Below are 20,901 nucleotides of genomic sequence, written 5' to 3'. Positions count from 1 at the left end.
CTAAATTTACATTTACATATATATACCGCGCGCGCGCACACACACACACACACACACATACACACACACAAATAAATAATTTCTTATTTATACCCTGCCCATCTGGCTGGGTTTCCCCAGCCACTCTGGGTGGCTCCCAATATAATATTAAAAACATGAGAAAACATCAAATATTAAAGACTTCCCTAAACAGGGCTGCCTTCAGATATCTTCTAAAAGTCAGATAGCTGTTTATTTCCTTAATATCTGATGGGAGGGTGTTCCACAGGGCGGGCACCACTACCGAGAAGGCCCTCTGCCTGGTCCCCATAACCTCACTTCTTGCAGTGAGGGAACTGCCAGAAGGCTCTCAGAGCTAGACCCAACGATGGGGGTGGAGATGCTCCTTCAGGTATACAGGGTGAAGGTTGTTTGGGGCTTTAAAGGGCAGCACCAACACTTTGAATTGTGCTTGGAAACATACTGGGAGCCAATGTAGGTCTTTCAGGACCAGTGTTATATGGTCTCTGTGGCCACTCCCAGTCACCAGTCTGGCTGCCACATTGTTGATTAGTTGTAGTGTGTGTGTGTGTGTGTGTGTGTGTGTGTGTGCTGTGATCACCACACACATATAACAGTCAGGCACACACCACAGCCTGTTCTGTTGCCTGTGATGTTGCTTTATTCAAGCCTAATTTCAGCAGTTGGAGAAGACTTTGTGGATGCCAAGGAAGACCTCTATGGGACCCTGAGCACCAGGTTGGCAGCTCCTGCCCTAAGCTGCAATAGCCATGCACCAAATAATTCCCCCCTTTTCGCTCCACAAAGTGAAAGGCTTCATATATAGAACAGGACACAGAATTGGGCATTAGAAGAGCAGGGTCACTTCAGGGAAATCCTCAGTTCCAGTGTGTACCAGCATTTTGTACAAAAATCCATGTTTTCTTCTTCTCTCTTCCCGAGGCAGAGCCATGAGGGAAGTTCACGCCGATTGAAAGCAAGTTGGAGATGCACAAATATGTATGTATTAACATGCAATAAATCATGCAGAAATGCTAAATTACAACTGTAACCTTCTGATACGCTATGACATGATATCAGTCAGCAGGCTTCTGTGTAAATATGTCTCTTTCTTGTGGGGTGCCTGCTAATCTACCCGGACTTCATCATTGGCAGCATGCTAATTAATAGGCATGATTCATAATAAATAAATTATTTTCACCAGCTAAAACATGGAACTTTGTTTATTTGCTTATTTGAAAGTAAACATGCTACCCACCGACATCTGCTGAGAATGTGGCAACAAATGGATGACAGCAATGGTAATGAACAGTGTCTGCTTTATTTATGTAACTGCAAACAGTTGTACACCCATTCATAATTCTTCCAATAAGAGGGAAGCCCACACAGAGCAAAGAGAAATGGAATCCAGACACCAGTTTGTGCAAATGAAGGACAGATTTGGTTGCACAATTCAAGCGCTCAGTTGTTGTATTCTGTGACTGAAGCTACTGCAATTAGTGCTGGATTATAGCTACTGTAAAACCAGATTAACAATGTGTATTCATAAATTCATAGTATGAACTAAAATCCTTTAAATGTGAAAAGGGAGGGGGATATTATTATTATTATTATTATTATTATTAAAATTGCTTACATCCCACTTTTACAGTTTGGGCTTCTGAAAGTGGCTTGCAACAAACAAGAAAAACAATTACCACCAAACAAAATAAAAGAAACCTCAATTAATAAACAACATACACACAACAAATAAACAGATAGCAAAGAGGGATATTATTGCATTGTAGTACAACAAAAGCAGGAGAAACACACACACACACACACACACACACACACACACACACACACACTTTCAACAGTAGCATTTGTGGTATGAAATATCCCAGGATTTTTGCAGGAAGCTATGGGGCATGCACCCACAGCAATAGGAAGCAACATGTCCACTCGGAAACTTTTGAAGGTGAAAAGAGAATTGAAGGCATATAAGCACCTTGTTATGAGAGCCATGTCCTGGGAGACCAGGGTTCAAATTCCCCCAAAGGCCATGAAGCTCACTGGGTGCCTCTCAGCCTAACCTACCTCACAGGGTTGTTGTGGGGGTTAAATGAGGAGGGGGAGAACAATGTATGCCACCTTGAGCTCTTTGGAGAAAAAGGTGGGACATGAACATAATAAAAAAATATTGAGCACAAATCATCATGGATACAAACAGAAAGGATATCGGGGGACGGGACGGGGGGGATGACCTTGAGTCTCCAGATCTGAGTCCCCCAAAGCTTGATATGGACCGACGTCCTATAAATATGTAGCAGCACCTCAGATGGGCTTAGCTGGTGTTAGGAGCCCTGCCATCTCCACATCTCTGGGAGAGGCCACTGAAAATATACAATCCCCAGCTGGGAGTGATTTAGGGAAATGAAAAACAGAGAGCAGAGCTGGAGGAGGTGTCAAATGTTTCTCCTCACCTCCAGTTTGATGTGACCACTTGCCTTCCCTCAACCCCCCCACCTGTCTACCTTTCCTCCTTGGCTGCTGTCTACTTTTGAAAGCTAAAATGCCCAACGTCAATAAAAATTGCAGGAGGAACAGTTGGCGGGGGGTACACACACATTTTTATTGGTGTGTTATTATCAGTTGATTGCAGTACATTCAAGGAAAGGAAGAAATGAAATGTCAGCTTTCTTCAGTCTGGTGATCCAGATGTTTTGATCTCCACCCCCCCACCAGCCCCAGTCCGAACGGTCAGGGGTGATGGAAGTTGTAGTCATACAATATCTGGAGGGCACCGAGTTGCAGAAACCTGGCTTAGACTCCACAGTTTTCTCTGAAGCCCACAAATAGCTACAAACTTTTGGTGAATTTCCCCTGCCTTGGCTCTCCTTTTCCAGAGAAGCCTCTTTTCCTTTACTTCAAAAGACAGCTGCATTAAGCAGATGGCAACCAATGTGGAAGAGACCAATCAATGAATAGGGCTGGGGTGGGTTTTGAAAGACATAGAGGTTCAAAGCATAAACAAGACATACTTTGGGCCTGTTCACTCTTAACACTTGGGGGAGAGACCTCAGCTGGGTGCCACTGAAAAGCTATCAGCACACCAAATCAGATCATTTATTCACCTGGTCCTGTATTGACTATTAGAGTGTCCTACCATGCAGTGGACAGTCCTCTATTTGAAGGGCTGCCCAGCCAAAGTCCATTTTGGAGATGAAGAACCATACTGAGGAAGAGCAGGAGGGCTCTTGAAGTTGCCCGCCAACAGTCAACAGACTGAGAAAGCACACAGGTTACTTCAGTATTCTCTGCCACAGTGTAGTACACTTCTGTTTCAATTACTGGGCCCTTCCAGAGTGGAGTTTTATTGACGGTGCATTCTGTAACATTTTCTGGATACGATAATAGTGTATAATAGTTCATTGATGAGTCCCCAGTGCTACCACAGGATTGCTGTCTGGAGAGGCTAAAGCACAACAAAAGCAGGCCCGAAAGAAACTTGAACATCTGCGGTATAAAAAGGAATGGGGTTTCAGCAGGAAGTTATGGGATATGCACCAATTAGACAGGAAGCAGTGTGACTGCCCCAAAATATTTGCAGACACAAACAGTATTGAAAATTGGATTGCATGTAACTGTCCCCCAAAAGTGTCATGAGTACAGATCCTAATATATGTATGGGGGGAAAAGATGTCTGGAGGGGGCCATAATCATTCTTTTCAAATTTGCATATATTTTATTAAAGTAACATTCTGGCTTGGTCTAAGGCCCCAAGTTTCTGTGATTGTGCAAAAAAGCCTTTAGAGCTATAGTACATCCCTGACACACACCCTGCCCTTTCAGTGACAATGCTAATATAGGTGGGAGCTGAATCATAAAGTAAGGAACCTCAGGTCATAAGAGCATAAGGAGAGCCCTGCTGGATCGACCAAAGGCCCATCTAATCACAGGGACCAACCAAATGCCGATGGGAAGCCAGCAATCTGGGTCTGAGTGCAACAGTACTCTGCCTCCTTGCAATTCCAGGCATCCGGTACTCCAAGGCTTAAAGCCCCCAACAGCGAAGACAGAGCACAGCCATCGTGGCTAGTAGTCACCATAAATACTCCTCCATGAATACTCCTCCATGAATACTCCTCCCAAGTTCCACTAGACAACATCCTCACAGGTATTCAGAGGTATACAGGTCCTCCGGAAGTTGTTGGACTCCAACTCCCATCAGATGCCTGCAGCAGTCAGGGATGATGGCAGTTGTTGCCTAGCAACATCTAGAAGGGCCTCAGGCTTCCCCATCTCTGGCATGAAGTTCCTAAGGGCAACACAGGCCTACTGTGATGAAATAGCCCACTGCAACTGACACAGGGATGAGTCACGTACATACACAGCATTTCAGGCACCACATGAAGCCATCTCTCCCTGCACAGGCAAGCCTGCCAGACATGTGGCACTCATCTGTTACGATGGAGCTGAAAGCAACCGAACAATCTTCTCCCTTGTTGCCTCGGCCCACAAGGCTTCCGCAGTGGCATGAGTAGATGCCACTCTGTGTGACATAGACATATCTGCATATTGTTCGGATGGAGGGTGTTAATCTCTCCTCCTACGTGGTATTCTAAAGCACACAGAGAGAGACCACAAGCCAGGCAGGGAGGGTGTTCAGTATCTTTCATTTCGCTGCCCTCCCCCCTTTCCTTCCTTCTTCCTCCTTCTTCCGAAAATGGCCTATGTTTAAAAAGTACTACCCCCGTGGTTTCTGACTATTGCTCAGGGCAATTTTGCTTAGCCTAGCGGAATGTCCTGGAAACTGCTGGCAATAACTTTTAGCCCCCAAGACTGGAACATGTTGAGCAGAGACAGAAAGCCTATGAACAACTAATGGCCGGGAGCCAGAGTAAACAAGTGCGGTTCGTCGGGTTGCGGTCAGAAATGTCTCCCTTTTCAGTATGCAGCGCAAAATCCTCTGCCAACAGTTGCCATAAAGTTATTACACAAAGCTGTTTTTCCTCTCAGTAAGACAAACCCAATGAAAGGCTGCTTCTCGTCCAGCCCCTTGCTGACATTAGGCCTCCAAGATAGTCTGTCATGCCAAGAGAGACCTGTGTGAGCTGCGGTCTCCCTTCCAGGCTGCGTTTTTCATTAGGCTAGTTAGGGCTTCTGTACAGAAGCAAGTGAGAGGGGGTGGAAGGAGGGGAGAGAGCAGAGAAGGAGAGCAGAAGATTACACACACACACACACACACACACACACACTTTTCTTTCAGGATAGCATGACAAACCACAGAGCAGCAAATTCTGTCCTCCCTTTCCAAACTCTGTCCTAGCTGGCCTGGGCTTGCGAGGGGAATTGGAGCATAAGCTGCTAGCTTGTACCAAGCCAGACCATTTGGGCCTTCAGCAGTGTGTCTATACTGGGGTAGGGAACTGCAGACCCAGGGGCCAAAAGTGGCCTTCCTCTCCCCTAGCTACCAGAACCCACCAGAGCACCATTTCTGACCTGTTAAAGCTCCTTAGGAAGCTGCTACTTGCCCCAATGTGCTTTTAAGCTCTTTGAAAGAATTTGTGCAAGTCTGATTTGAATTAGTTATAAAACTCTACCTCTTATGTCCACATTTCCTCCCTGATTATAGGTGCCTACCCCCCGAGGCCATCATACCAAGCAATGGTTTTGATAGTGAGGCTTCTTCGTTCTTACTGATGTCAGAGTTGGCTAGCACCTTGGATTTCAGTAGTAGAGACTCACCCATTAGGATGAATGGGGCACTGCCTCAGGAACCTCAGTCCACCCTGAGCCAGCCCCTGCCTGCCTGCTGTCTTACATCCATTAGAGGGAGCGGGTGGAGCTGTGGTCTAAACCACTGAGCCTCTTGGGCTTGCTGATCAGAAGGTTGGTGGTTCGAATCCCCATGACGGGGTAAGCTCCCCTTGCTCTGTCCCAGCTCCTGTCAACCTAGCAGTTCAAAAGCACAACAGTGCAAGTAGAGAAATAGGTACCACAGTGGCGGGAAGGTAAACGGCGTTCCCATGTGCTCTGGTTTCCGTCATGGTGTCCCGTTGCGCCTAAAGCAGTTTAATCATGTTGGCCACATGACCCAGAAAGCTGTCTGTGGACAAACGCTGGCTCCCTCGGCCTGAAAGTGAGATGAGCACGGCAACCCCACAGTCGCCTTTGACTGGACTTAATGGTCCAGGGGTCCTTTACCTTTTTACTTTACCTTACATCCATTGCAGGAGGTAGCTCTGCTTGTCACCTTCCTCCTTCTTAGTCTCAGTGTTGCCCCTTGTCAAACTCAGCAGGGAGGTCAATGGGGACAAGACTAGAATTAGTTGGCTCTAGCTGCTATTGGTGCTGTCTCTATGTACTGCCGGCCTCCCTGCCTTCCACTGCACCATTTCCAATGGTACCACTGGGTGGTGTTAGCTGGAAAAAGTGAATCCCTCCTCTCTTTCCCCTTTCTTTTTTTACAGTACTAAACTCTCCTCCGGTGCCTCCAGGCCCCCGGCTTCCCTGACAACAGCCAAATGCATTTCCTCCATGCTTCCTCTGCCTCTTAATAAGCATGCATTATTGTGTGCTCTCTGTGCTGCGCCCAGCAGATATAATAATAACACCGTCTGCTGAGCTTTTCACAAGGCACCCTGCAATAACAGCACCTTCTCCTCTCCTCTGAGTTAAAAAGAGAACAGGCTGACATGCATTCCGAATGCACCATACCAGTGTAATGATAGCAATGATTACATGGGAAAGTAAAAGGTTCCATGGCATCCGTGTTATTTCAATCCACTCTGACAAGGAAGCGTTTGAGCGGCGTCATTTGTGTTCCTCTTGTGCCTCCCTTTGAAATGACCAGTTTGGCACAGCAGGTCGGTAGGAGAACCTCTGATGGAAGGACATGAAAAGCAGGTACCAGGTGCAATTATTCTGTGTATGCACATTTCACCCACAGGGCTAATATTATTTTTTACCAGATTAAGAGTGAATGTGAGAAGTATGGATAGCTTTTGGAACCACTCCTAGTGGTGCAGCAATAAAACTGCTAGCACATTTGCAAAGCTGAGCAGGGTCTGGGATGGTTTCAAATTGGATGGAAGACCACATGTGTATGGCCCTTGGGGTCTCTTATGATTCTACGGGTGCAAATTCCTCTGTTCTTCTCTTCTTCCTGACCATGCATTGTGTCATCCTGTCACTCTGTATTGGAGCAAACTTATTTAATCTGTTCCTAACAGGTGGCAGGAGCCTCAGGGCCCTTCACGCAATATCAACTCTCCCAATTTAAGTTGGATATTCTGGAATTAAAGAAGCCATCCCAGCTTCTGACTGGATCCTGGAATGTCCCATCTTTTGGTCCGGTGCTCTGGTGGGAATCAGCTGGCTCGTGCAGGGCCCTGGACCCAAAAGTAAGCATCCCAGATATTGGAAAGTATGCAACATACATGTTGATTTTTCATGGAATTCTTGGCAAGCAGCATCACATTGTGCAGAGATGCTGTGCTAGATGCAAAGGATGCTTGCCAACCAGTAACTGAAGGGGCATTTCTGAAATCCAGAGTTTCCAGTTCTGAAGTCATTCAAGAGCAGTTCTCATGCTCATCCTAGATGTGTTTGTAATGGGAACCCAGCTCCATCCTGATGCCTATGGTGGAATAACAATGAGCAAATAGGTCATAAGACTGTGTCTCCCCTGTGGGCTGTTAACCTACAGATACAGTAGTATATAGGTGACGTGCTATAGGTCACACAGGATGACCCACAGAAACCCCACACTATAAGTGATGCCATCACCTCCAACCCTATTTGCAGCTCCTATGGATGCAAGTCAGATGCCCGAGGCATAGCATAAATTGCAAAGAACCCTAAACACATTTGGAATTGGACCATTTTTGACTTACACAAAAAAAGCAAAAGGTCCTCTGTGTGTGTGTTTTAAATAAGCTCATATTCATTGATACAACAACTAGGTTTTATTTAAATTGGGGTGGGTGGGGAATAGTCACCATCATTTCCTTGATTTTTGCAAAAATGGACAGAATGGCAAGCCATTTCTCCAAAAGCATATCCAGAATGGGCAACACAAATCCTGTTGTTGTTGTTGTTGTTGTTGTTGTTGTTGTTGTTGTTGAACTATCTACTAAAAGACACCCATATTTTTTAAAAGTTAATCTTTTGCAGCATGCCTTCAGTGTTTGATAAAAGTTTGAAATCAGTTCTACAGAAATCTGACACTACTGATCCAAAAAGTAACTGAAGGCAAGGATCTAAGCATACAGTAAAAATAATGAAACAAGATTGCAATTAGTAAACAATATATCCACTTCTTTTCTTTACTGTTAACCTAACATTCTCTAGGTGTAAAACAGTGGGATCTTTATAAAGCTGATGGATGGTTATATATTTTATTTTCAACACAGCTTTTCATCAAGACTTGATTTTAAGGCATCCCTTCCATCATGTACGCATCAATGTACGAAGCTGACCATATATTCCTCAGCAATTCCCCAGAGTGGTACTTAGGCTGCAATCCCATGCACACCTGCTTGAGAATAAGCTCCGTTGAACATAAAGGGACATACATCTGAGTAAATGTAGGATTTCCTCTTTAATCCTCAGAGTATTAGGTAACCCCTCTAAATATTATTTTACAGTGTGATTCCTTTAAGTTTGTATACTGATGAAAGACAGAACCTGGAATTCAGGTATGCTACCAATCAAATTATGTTAAACAAACCTTTAAGACACTTTCCACTATATAAATAATTTTTTAAAAACACACACACACACAGATGGTTTTTAAGTACAATATAGTTATTTCCAGGGTTTCAAACCTGGGACTGTGTCTGGGGAGCCATCATTCAGTGTAAAAGCCTGACGGTTCCGTATTTTTTGTTTCATCCTTATTCTTCAGTCCAAGTAGCTGAATTAGCCAGAGGTAAGAAACCCTCTCAGTCCCATTTGTAAATAAACAATAAAAATCTAGTCCACACAATGTTACTTATTTAATTATTAAGATGACCAAGGGTTGCAGGACAATGTACATTTAAAAAAATTGTTGTTGTTTAGTCGTTTAGTTGTGTCCGACTCTTCGTGACCCCATGGACCAGAGCACGCCAGGCACTCCTGTCTTCCACTGCCTCCCGCAGTTTGGTCAGGCTCATGCTGGTAGCTTCGAGAACACTGTCCAACCATCTCGTCCTCTGTCGTCCCCTTCTCCTTGTGCCCTCCATCTTTCCCAACATCAGGGTCTTTTCCAGGGAGTCTTCTCTTCTCATGAGGTGGCCAAAGTATTGGAGCCTCAGCTTCACGATCTGTCCTTCCAGTGAGCACTCAGGGCTGATTTCCTTAAAAAATTACAATACAGTAAAACATCTCACAACAAAATAGAGAGGCAAAACAAAACCAGGAGTCACAAGCATTTGCATCTTTGGCAAACATTCCTTGTGCGCTACTGTTTTGTTGTCAGGAACCAGCACAGCAAGAATCAGGAAGTGTGTGGAACTGAACTCTGACGCTGCTTATAAGGAGCGATTATGGGCAGCTGTGGATGGGAAAGCTTGCAGGAGTATGATGGCCTCTCTCAGCCCAGCCTCCAGGGTGGATCCACCTATCCAGGGGGCCACCTGGCTTCCCTTGACCTGGAAGGACTATAAAAGCTTCCAGCTCAGGAATGAGCTTTGCTTCAGCAACTGTTAACCTTGAGCTTGCTTGGGTCTGTTATCCCTGGTGCATCTTTCCCTGCCTGCCTCTCTGGTCGTGGTCCCAGGGACTTTGTACCTTCTGTTCTCTACCTACAATGCCAGTTCTGTGAGGCCTCAAGCCAGATGTCCATGGTGGGTCCCCTACCACTCAGGGCCCACTCATTCTTCCCCAGGCTCACCTACTTGTGCTTTGCCCCAGAAAATAGCCACTAGGGATAAAAGAGAAGCAAGCAACTCCTCCGGACTGGTGTGTGTGTGTGTGTGTGTGTGTGTGTGTGTGTGTGTGTGTTTGTGTGTGTGCATTCCACAACAAACCATTGATACAATAATAGTGCATTTGTGGTGGATTTATACTGGGCTGTCCGCATATCATTTCCCTTTATTCTGGGATGCTTCCCCAGTGCTACCACATTATTGCCATCTTGATGAGTGCTCATACACTGTAGCACAATAAAAGAGGGACAATAAATAAACCAGAATGCCCCTGGTATAAAAAGTTACAGAAAGAAGGAATGGGACATGCACTGATTGGAAATGAAGCAGTATGCCAGCCCTGAATTTTTGCAGGAGCAAACAGTCTTGAAAGTGAAATTATGTATAACACACCAATACCATCATGAGCACAAATTGACATGAATGCACCATAAAAGGACCTGAGGTCAGCATCAAGCAGTCAGTAATGGCAAACAGTTGGTAAGGGCAAGAGGGGGTGAGCATGAGGAGCAGAATCAGCGACTTGTGGGCAGTTGTGGGTCCCCTGCTAAGGTGTGGGCCTTGACATATGCCCGGTGAAGCCAACCGCTGACGTTGACCCAGTTTTGTTTTCAGGCTGCCTCCAACTGTCAGGGACTGGTTTGGATCGGAAGATTGGGGAATGCAATCACAGGGAGATCAGCTCCTAACAGAAGAGGAGGGGAAATATTCGCCCCCCCCACCAGTCAAGCGTTTCCAGAAGCAGAGAGATGGGCAGACACAGAAGCTGCACAGTTAAGAGAGGAGCTACTCAGCTATGAGATAGTAGCTAGGCAACCAGAAGGGAGGGAGCAGCTGGGCGATACATAATTGAGAGGGGTGTGTGTCAGGAAACAAAGGAGACGCAGGGGGAGGAACTTCCTGTTGGTGCGTTTCTTGGCTACAGAAGTGGGGAGGAGTCAGAGTAGGCAACTGATATCCTTGTGGAGAGTTGCCTGTGTGTGTGCTTGTAACATAATGCTGGAATAAAAGGACTATAAATCTGCCAGATGCGCTTTAATCCTTATCGGTGAGCCACCCGAAGGGAGAGGGGAACTCCCGTACTTGACACAAGCCCAGCATCTTGACACACCTAGGCTAGCAAATGCAGATCCACCCTATGACTTCTCCCCAGCCTTGCTTTCTGTGCTATGGTGGGGAACCTCCAGCCCAGTGGCCTAACTAGTCCACCCAGGGCCGGGTTTAGGTTTGATGAGGCCCTAAGCTACTGAAGGTAATGGGGCCCTTTATATGTGATATTTTAGGGAGCAGGCTAGCAGGCGGGGCCCATTACTTACATCACAGGAGCCTACACAACACAAAACACTGTTGCTGTATGTAGGTTTTATTTTATTTGTTTTTTATCTTATATTTTGGAAATGTATATCCAGTTTTTTCCCTTTAATTTTTTTGGGGGCCCCAAGAGAGTGGGGCCCTAAGCTATAGCTTGTTTAGCTTATTCATAAATCCGGCACTGAGTCCACCCCATTTTTCCTTTGAAGAAGAAATACCAAAGATGCAGTCATCTCAGAATGCACTTCTTAACTATCTGCAAAGACTTCCTAGCACCCTGACCCTACCAAGACTATGTGATAGCCTGTCCTATCCTTGCCCAAGGCCCCAGCTGGAGCTTCTTTAGTGGATACAGTGTGTCGGTGGCAGAGCTTTGCTCATGGACATTTCGGTCTCTGGTTAGGATGGGAAAGACATCTACCTAAAACTCTGAGGAGCTGTAGATGGGTGAATGGTTTTGACCTGATACGAGACAGCTTCCTACAGACTTAGATAAAAGTTCAGATATATATAATACACAGGGGGGTGTCCTCTGTAAGCAAGCAATATTGGGGGCGAGAAAATTACCATGGAAGTTGTGAGTCCCTCTTACCCTTGTAGAAATGAAATTTAAAAACTCAATCTCTTGAGGTCATATTAAGCAACGAGCGTTTTGTGACTGTACCGGATTTCATCCATGAAAAATAGGTCCGTGCTAAAGAAGAAGATGAAGAAATCTGACAAATGCTGAACTTCCCCTCTCTGCCAATAATAGTTAGGTCTACTGTGGAGGGGTTTTTTTCCCCCAGAGCCGGGAGCAGACATTTGTTAAAAGGAGAATGAAAGAGGGCTTCTCCACCCTTTCTCGCATCCTCTTTATGTCCTTAGGAAGATTGCTTTTTAAAATGACAGGCCTCTTTATTATGGTTATTATTAATATCGCTTATTTTCCTGACCAATTTGAAGAAGGATGTCTTGTAGCCTCAAAAACCAAACTCCTTTTGAATATGCCAAATTGTGGGCTGTCAAGTTTGGCCGCCGGAGCTATCAAAGAGAATGAGCGAGATTATTTTGTCCCGATTGCTTGATTGGATTGACTGCATTCTTCTCTCCTATATCCCCTTTTCGCTGCCCCTTTGGGTGTATTTGTGTGTGTGGCTTGCAGTTGAAGTCTCTCTTTATTTATTTTTCTTTCCTTCTTTCTTTTTAAATCACGCGCTTAATCCCCCTTCTTTCACACACCTCCTTTCTCCCTCCCCCCTTTTAAAAAAGAGCCATAACAGAAGTTGCATTTCAGAAGTAGTGAAGTTTGTGCTTCCCATCTGTTTTGATACCAAAAAAAAAAAAAAAAAAAGGAAAGGAAAAAAGTTGCCGGGCAGTATCTGGACACTGTCAGGGTGTTGTAGTGCATATCTCAAAGTGACTTTGTTATAAAAAAGGCGTTTAGTCTCACCTTCCCCCCACCCCAACGTAACCTTGTGAAATTTCCACATTAAAAAGCAATCACATCTTTCAAACCAGAAATGATTGTATTTGGCAATGTGGCTCTAACTCCCATGGGTGTCAGTCAGGGCTTGTTTTTCGCTAAAACAAAACCAACTTTCAAAATAAATCAGCTGCAACAATATTATAGTCCTCAAATCTTATAATCCTATTAACAGGGGTTGGATGTTTTCGTTGGGTCCTCCTCTGCACCTCCCTGCTCTCGTTGCCACCGGGCTGACATAATTGGCCAGGTTTCAGTGGTAGAAAGAAGCAGATAAATCTGAAGAAGAAAGTAGCCAAAACATGCAGTCAGGGCCCTGGCTTCTGCCCAGCCTGGCCCTGTGGTTAAAGAGCTCTTAATGACTATTGTAAGCCCTTAAATATCATCATCTGTATTTCACCTCCATCTAATGCGCCGCCTGTGTAACATGTTTATGTCCTCAGACAGCGGCGTGAGAGACTCAACAAATAACTCTGTGAGAAGAACGGGAGGGCAGCGAGGTCGCCATGGCGATTCCCGTGAATGAGGCCTCTATCGAAATTGCAGAAGGGTGCCAATGTGCTCGGGGAGGCCGTGCCCAAAACTAACCTCAGCAAAGTCCCCTTTGCCAGAAGTGGAAATGATGTGGTAATATCAAAAAGTAAATGGACTTACATATAATTCTAGATTTCTCTACATATATTTTTATTGGAAAAACGACAGGAAGGCTAAATCTTGCAAGTCTTTTTTCTGGCTCGCTCTCACAAACCCTTAGGCGTTTGAGTACTCCTGGTGGGAATCTGCACATAAATGACTACTAAGGGCTTATATAGGAACTGGCACTCGGTCCTTCACAGAGACAAAATGCTCACTGAACTAAATGAGAGAGGCAGTGATTTAGAAGTCCTGAGGTAGGCAAGGTATTGAGCCGCTTCTGTGCGACTCGTAGTCACTTAGCAGAGCCCTAACAATTCCAACTTTCACTTTCCCAGCTTTCACAAAAGCAAGCTACTAGTCCCTCAGGATAGTGGATTTGTGCCAAAGATGGAGGTTAGAGACAGGCAATTGCTTTTTAAGAGGTGAATACGTTGGACAGAAGCCACACCTAACGGTGTACTGTATAGTCTAACATTTTTATTTACCTTGCTGTTTAGGTCAAGTAGGCTTTGTCAGTTTTTGAAGCAACATGAAAGTCTGCAAAATTTGCTTAGCAGAGATGAAAGTGGAAAATATACTTAACACAAGGGATCCAACAATCTTCAGTTATCTGGAAAAACTATCATTTATTTTTTTTTAGCCGAATGAAAAATAACTTAATTTGCTGGCGTGTGACTGAATCTCACCCTCAAAACAGTGCGTTTGGAAGCACTCCTGCTTGCCTCTGTGAGAATGGGACATAGCTGTCAAGTGTCCCTTATTTGAAGGGACAGTCCCTTATTCCAGCGCCAGGTCCCGCTGCTGTCCCTTATTGATAGATGTCCCTTAAATGTCCCTTAAATGATGTCCCTTAAATTTCAAAGGAAGCAGCTCCTCTCCCTCCCTCCCTGCTGGCCAGGGAGGAGGGAGGCTCCAACTGTGTTGACTGGCTGTGTTGCTCACCCAATAAGAAGTCTAAGAACGACTGGGGGGTGGAGCTTGTATGCCTTGTGTGTGGCTAGTTAATCCAAGCTGAGGGGTTTTTTGAATGCTGGACGCCATTTTGTTGCACGTGCTGCTGCAAACTTTGCAGTGCAAAGCCAGGCCAGGGAGCCATCTTAAGTTGAGGCTGCATAGGCCTTGTGGTGCATGTGATTCAGATTCTATTCAGTTGAACCTCTGGTTACAAAGTTGGTTGGACAGTGTTCTCGAAGCTACCAGCATGAGTTTGACCAGACTGCAGGAGGACAGGAAGACTGGAGTGCCTGGAACAGGTGAGGCTGCAGGTCCCTTATTTTGGCTGCTGGTCCCTTATTTTCAAGGCTGCTGGTCCCTTATTTTCAAATCTGTAAGTTGACAGCTATGGAATGGGATGCTGGACAAGACAAGCCTTTGGTCTGATCCGTAAGAGCACTTATGTTCCAATGCTCTTAATTTTAAACCTTCCATTACAGATAGCTGTCCACTTATATTTTGCTTCTGATTATTTGTACTAAATATAGTACTATATTATACTGGGCATTTAACTCCATATTGAAACACTGATTTATTTTTAGAAAGCTTTCTTAAGCCAATACAATGAAAGCAAGGCCAGCCCTACCGTTAGACAGAGTGAAGTCACATTCAAAGACCCACCTTTCATGTGTGTAGGAGAGCCCTGAATGCTGCTATATGAGGATAAGACAACAGACACCTGTGCATTGATGTGGGTGCCTATCCACTGGCATAAATACACATGCAGATTACCACGCACGTGGTCATTTTCACGTACACCCAACAGGTACAATGCAGTGACACAGATGTCAGTGATTTTATCCCACAGGTGAGAGAATGTGCCTATATACTTGGACTGATGTCACTGCAAGTAGCTGTTCCTCATGCGATGATCATCACACACAACATCCCATCGTCCATGATTATTGCTGGATCATGATGACGGAACCCTTTGCCATCGCTTTCGTCTACCAGACAGTGGTACTAGTTCCAGAGTGGGGAGGGAGACTTAAAGTGATGTCTGGTTTATCAGAGATTCTACTGTAGTTTTGGAAATTGTCATATTGGCAGAAGCTGGACTGGATGATATCACTGCACCCCAATCCTAAGCCTAATTTTTTGCTATATTGGAAATGTGTGAACAAGCTGAGATGATAACTCTTAATTTCAGTCACGGGGTACATGTATTCAGCATGATGTGTGTGTGTGTGATAACTGTGATTCTTTGAAAGAAGAGCATCCAATTGTGGAATTTCAATCTCTTCACCTAAGCTTGGGGAATGTGATCAGCATAGCAGAGACTACAGGATCGCCTCTGTATGTCCCTCACAGACCACACTGTTGGGTCAAATGAGGCAGTGGCTTTGAAAAAAAATTTTCAGAGAGCACTGTACATGCCTTTTTGATGAGTAAAAGGTCACTCTGACCTCTTTTTTTGAAGCAGTGAAGGCCCAGAATAAATAGCAAAATGTTGAAGGAAGCCACTTTTCTGCCTCTCTGTCTTCTCGCTAAAATTCATGCATAGTTTTACACAGGATTTGGGGTATCAGAGCAACAATGGCTAGAACTGAAATCTTCCCTAACAATCATTGTAATATACCAGCTACTGAAATAAATGGTAGCTGTACATTTGCATGAAAAAACACTGTGCCACTTTTCTTGAGCAGAATAAATTCCCGAGGGACAGTATCTTAGGTAGTGTTGCATGCATGCAGACTTGCATAATTATTAAAAATATAAGAACTGAGAAACTGAGATGCAATCATTATTTTTCTCTTTCACAGGGCAAACAAATCTCCAGATACAGCTATAGATACGACAATTTATACCTTTTGAGTCATAGAATCACAGAGTTGTAACGGACTCCAAGGTTCACCTAGTCCAACCCCCTACAATGTAGGAATCACAGCTAAAGAATCCCTGAGAGATGGTCATCCAATGTCTATTTAAAAACCTTCAATGAAGTCAACCACTTTATGAGGTATTCCATTCTATTGTTGAAAGCCTCTTATCCATAACTCAGAACCCAGTGAATGGCTAAGAATGTGAGCTAGGAACCCAGAGGTCCAAATGTCACCTCCTCAGAGATGAACTTACCAGAAATCCTTATGTAAGTCACTCTCTCTTTCAGCCTCAACATCCCCATCTGCAATATGGGAATAATAACAATGCTGTTCTACTTTACAGGTTTGGTAACAACTCATAGATAAGTACAGTGGTACCACGGGTTACGGACGCTTCAGGTTACAGACTCTGCTAACCCAGAAATAGTACCTCGGGTTAAGAACTTTGCTTCAGGTTGAGAACAGAAATTGTGCAACGGCAGCGCAGCGGCAGTGGGAGGCCCCATTAGCTAAAGTAGTACCTCTGGTTAAGAACAGTTTCAGGTTAAGAATGGACCTCCAGAACAAATTAAGTTCTTAACCCGAGGTACCACTGTATTTTGTTTAAAAGAAAGAAAGAAAAAATTGCAAGCAGAAGCATGGATTTCCCATTGCAGAAATATTACTCTTCCCCAGAAAGGTCAACTCCCACATTACCGTTGCAAGACCAGATGTTGCAAGAGTATAATACTAAACATGAAATAAAGCCAGGGCATGCTTTTCTGATTTTAGGAAAAGTATGCCCATGAATGCTCTTGTCTAAAAGCAAACACAAAAGTAAATTGGAAATCACAGGTTCATCCCCATTTCAGGTAAGATTGCCCAAACCCTGATGAAGCCACCATTTTCCTAATGGTTCCTATCAGCAGAATCTGAATGGAGTAAAGAGATAATTGAGTAGAGGTGCATAAATGAAAGTCACTGTGCTATCTCCTTGCCATTCTTTGTGCCATCAGTGCCAAATTCATTAAAGGCTCTAAATGCAGAAATGAATTAAAACTAAATCACTTAAACGATCACAAAAAAAGAACATCAATTTCCAGGTCATCCCAAACCAACCAATTGCCTCTCCTAGTTCTATCAGACTTTTGTACAAAAGCTCGTTTCTCTTTCAGGCACTCTAAAAGTGACTTAGAATTTATTTTCTGGTGAACGCGTAGCTGTATGCAGCACCAACAGCGATTCAATTTAGGCAAAATTGTAGTCAAAACTAAACTGATTACATTACTATAAATGGGAAAGAGTTAAACTCAGAAAGGGAATAAAAAAGAGAGGAAACTAGCCTCCCCTTTTCTTTTATAACATTCCCCTCGGTGAATTTCCTCGTAGTCTCTTCTGACTCTTCCAAGAGATGTTATTTTCCCTTCCAGTACCAATTTCAGCAGTGATGGCCTAAAAGGTTCTGGTGCCCCAGGCGAGACTAGATTATAGGACTCCATATGGGGTCAAAAATAGGAGAGTCCTTACATGTGTTCGCCAAGAAAATAAAAGCCGTAGGATTTCACTGCACTTCAAAGGCAAGATACCCAGCCAAGCCAATCCTATTCTAGTCACTCAGGCAGTGAAAATGTTGCAAGCCTGTTTTGTGCGCCAACTGCACAGTTAAAAGTCTAGAACATTTTGTGCGTGGCTGGTATCACAGTTCCTTGCTTGCCTCTCTCCCTTTTGTCTGCTGACTGGGACTGATGCAAAAGGTGGGCTGGTTCGTGGTCTTTCAGCAAAATGTTTGTTGCTTCCCCCTGTCCAAGAGCATGGTTGAAAACTTCTGCATATGCAGTAGCGGAAGAAGTGGTGGTGGGGGGGTGCGGTCCACCGTGGGTATCATTACTGAGGGGGGTTTGGCAAAATGAGTTTGTTTTTTTAAAAAAAGGGCTCACGAAACTTTTTAGGAGTGACGTGGTGGCTTAGGTGCCTGCAGGTTCCGTGCTGCCTGAAACAGCAGTGTGGGACTTGCATCTGTCTACTGTCTCTCCCTCAGCCACCCTACAGCTGAGGGGGAGGCGGTGGAGAAGCTCCAAACATCATAGAGGCAGATCGCCCCGCCCCCAGCTGCAGGACACGCCCCTGCACCAGGCACCTGAACACCTAGCTACGCCACTGTTCATATGTCACTACCACTCAGGTTGCCTTTTCTTTGACCACAACTGATTATGCTAAGCAAGAGTCAGGGTGTCTTCAAGCATTTTGCATGACTGTATGTGGATGCACAAATCACATGTTCACTTGCTCCTCTTGTTCCAGCTATAGCAGGAGCAGGGAAACCACATTCCCACATCGACAACTTTTCCGGTGTGTGTGTGGCGCATTCTGGTGGTGGACAGAACCAGAAACAAAAAAAGTGGGAGAAGCAATGGATGTGCCTCTCACTTTTGTAAAGAGGCTACAATTCAGTCAGGGGGGTTTACACACCCATGCCTCCCTCCTCGTGCCAGGCATGCAAGAGACACTATCCCAGTTCCAGGGCACATTCCAACAAGGCGAAAGCTCTTGAGTGAGGAAGGCTCAGTGGCGAGAAGAGGGAGCTTTGGAGAGTCCCAATGGAGAGGCCTGGAGGGCCATAAGTGCTGTCTGGGCCTCAGCTTCTTCACCACTAAGCCAAAGTAAAATAGGAAGCTGCCTTAAACAGAACCAGACTATTGGTCCATCTAGGTCTGCACTGTCTACGCTGATTGGCAGTGGCTGTGGGAAGGCAGGAGTCCTTCCCAGCCCTACCTAGAGTCAAATGGACAATGCACCCAACTACACTCAAGAAAGGTGAGGAAGCTCTACTTGCAATGCTGCATCCATAGACAGATGGGTATTATTTATTTAGTTATAGCTTGCCCTTCACACAAAGGTCCCAGGGTGGGATGAAACATTAAAACAATATTAAAACATATTTAATATTGAAATGATAGATATTACAATACTGAAAACAGTTTAAAACAACTCACAAGATGATAGAGAAGTACCGGTAGATCTTATCTGCATGCATGTGTAATAGTGTATATTATGCTATTGGCACCGTCCCCTTGAGTAAGACTCAGGCGAATGAATGAGAAAGGGTTGCATCATGTTAACAGGTCAATGTCCATATAATAAATGATAGATTGGTTGTTTGCACTGCATATGAGTCACCCGCTACAGCTGTTCCTGGCCGAGGATAGTCTAGCCTTACTTGTCAATGTGCATTTGTAAGTTACAATGTTCTGCGAAAGTGTCTTCATGTCCCTGTTACTGAGGGAAGGATGAAGTATTCCAGTCTTAATATCTTAGAGATCCCATAATTGGTAAAAAATAAAAAATAAAACCCTATAAAAGACCCTGTTGTTTTCATCCACCACATGGGGAAAGATTATCTGATGCTCATTTAAGTTCTCAACACATCAGATTTGACTATCTTTTGACCTTCTATGTCTATGGTATCCATACCCTCCAGATGTATGTTGTAGATGCTTGCTGTGGAAAGCTGTTGTGAATTCTTCTTGACAAGACCTGGGATGGACAAATCTGTCAACTGGGAAATGTTCCATTTATTCCAGCTCTCTGGTTCCTGTTACTTAACCAGTTCCTGATTCCCAAGAAGACCTCTCCTCCTATTTCTTGGTTGCTAAGCTTACTTGGAAGTCTTTGGTGAGGTACTTTGTTTAAAGCTTTTTGGAAGTTCGCACCCACGTGTTCTCACAGGCTGCAACCTGCTTGCGGCCTTAACAAGGACAGCTGAGGCAAGGATCAGCAACCATGGCCATTTGTAAATTTTATTCTCTCCTACTAAGCTTTATGACATCCAGAACAATATCTCCATGGATGGATTGCAGCGTTACTTCTATACCTCCACCTCTATTCCCCCCTCCCCGTTTTGCTGCATATTTCTGCCTTGTAAAAAGAGTTAATGTATGTTATAATTATAAATCTCGAAGGGTGTTTCCTCTAAGAACATCCTTCAAGCATGTAATATTCCCTAAGGGAGTTGGAACAGGATGGGTAGAGCTGTTCTGGAAATTCTCATTTGGTAGAACACGGCCAGAATGCAGAGCTCAGCAAAACTGGGTCTATGGGTTTTTTAAAAAATAAAAAATAAAGATTTTCTTGGTTTACAAAAGTACATGCCTTGACTCTTTTTTCAAGCTGTACAGTCTTCCTTACAAATCAGTTGCATTTGTTGTGAGACATTAGTGTTGAGTACAGTATAGGGTTGGGGAAGAAGAGAGGGGAGAGGAAGGGTTGGGCTGGTGAGCCTTATATTCTTTTGGATAGTGTACGTGTGGGGTTTTGTGTCAGCGTCGACTGGGTAGGTCAACAATTTCTATTCATTTATTACATTGCCTTGGTAGTGAGAGGTATTGGAGGGCAGGGTGTGGCTGGTTGGCTGCAGGGGGGTTTGTTTACATTTGTTGTGGGGAGAGCTTGCTGGGTGAGGTAAACCAGATTGATTTGTATGCTGTTGGTGGATTCTTGTTGTTGTCCTGTTGGACTGTGTATGTGATAAGGGGGTGCCATACTGGGGTGAAGGCATCCTCTTCTATTTGTCCCCGTGTCAGTTTCAGTTTATTGGTTAGCTTTTCTAGTAAGGCCATTTCCTATACAACTGGTCCATGTCTACTCCTGACAGGTCTCTCCAGTGCTGGCTATGAGGCTTCTGGCTGCTGAGAGTAGGTGGGTTATAAGCTCTGTATAATGTGAGTGGTCATTATGAACTTGGAAGATGTTCAGTAGGGCCAGTTCTGGGGAGAGTTCTAATACTTGTTTAATTATTTTG

General features: G+C 44.5%; 1 long non-coding RNA gene across 3 annotated transcripts in view; it reads left to right on the top strand.

The window, feature by feature from the left end:
• Positions 1-16,488, top strand: part of LOC308459560 — a 77,180-nt gene extending 60,692 nt beyond the window's left edge. For 2 of the 3 annotated variants that reach the window (XR_013978145.1, XR_013978146.1), the window contains exon 3: positions 943-1,576. This is a non-coding gene — a long non-coding RNA (uncharacterized lncRNA). Of the gene's footprint in view, positions 1-942; positions 1,577-13,115; positions 13,313-16,064 lie in introns of those variants that run through there. The other variant, XR_013978144.1, reaches the window with a different exon arrangement.
• The last annotated feature ends 4,413 nt before the right edge of the window (positions 16,489-20,901 follow it).

The sequence above is a fragment of the Podarcis pityusensis genome (genome assembly GCF_964106645.2).
Source record: "Podarcis pityusensis genome assembly, chromosome: 12".
Taxonomy (NCBI): domain Eukaryota; kingdom Metazoa; phylum Chordata; class Lepidosauria; order Squamata; family Lacertidae; genus Podarcis; species Podarcis pityusensis.
The sequence above is the reverse complement of the archived record's forward strand: the minus strand, read 5'-3'. Positions and strand labels throughout refer to the sequence as shown.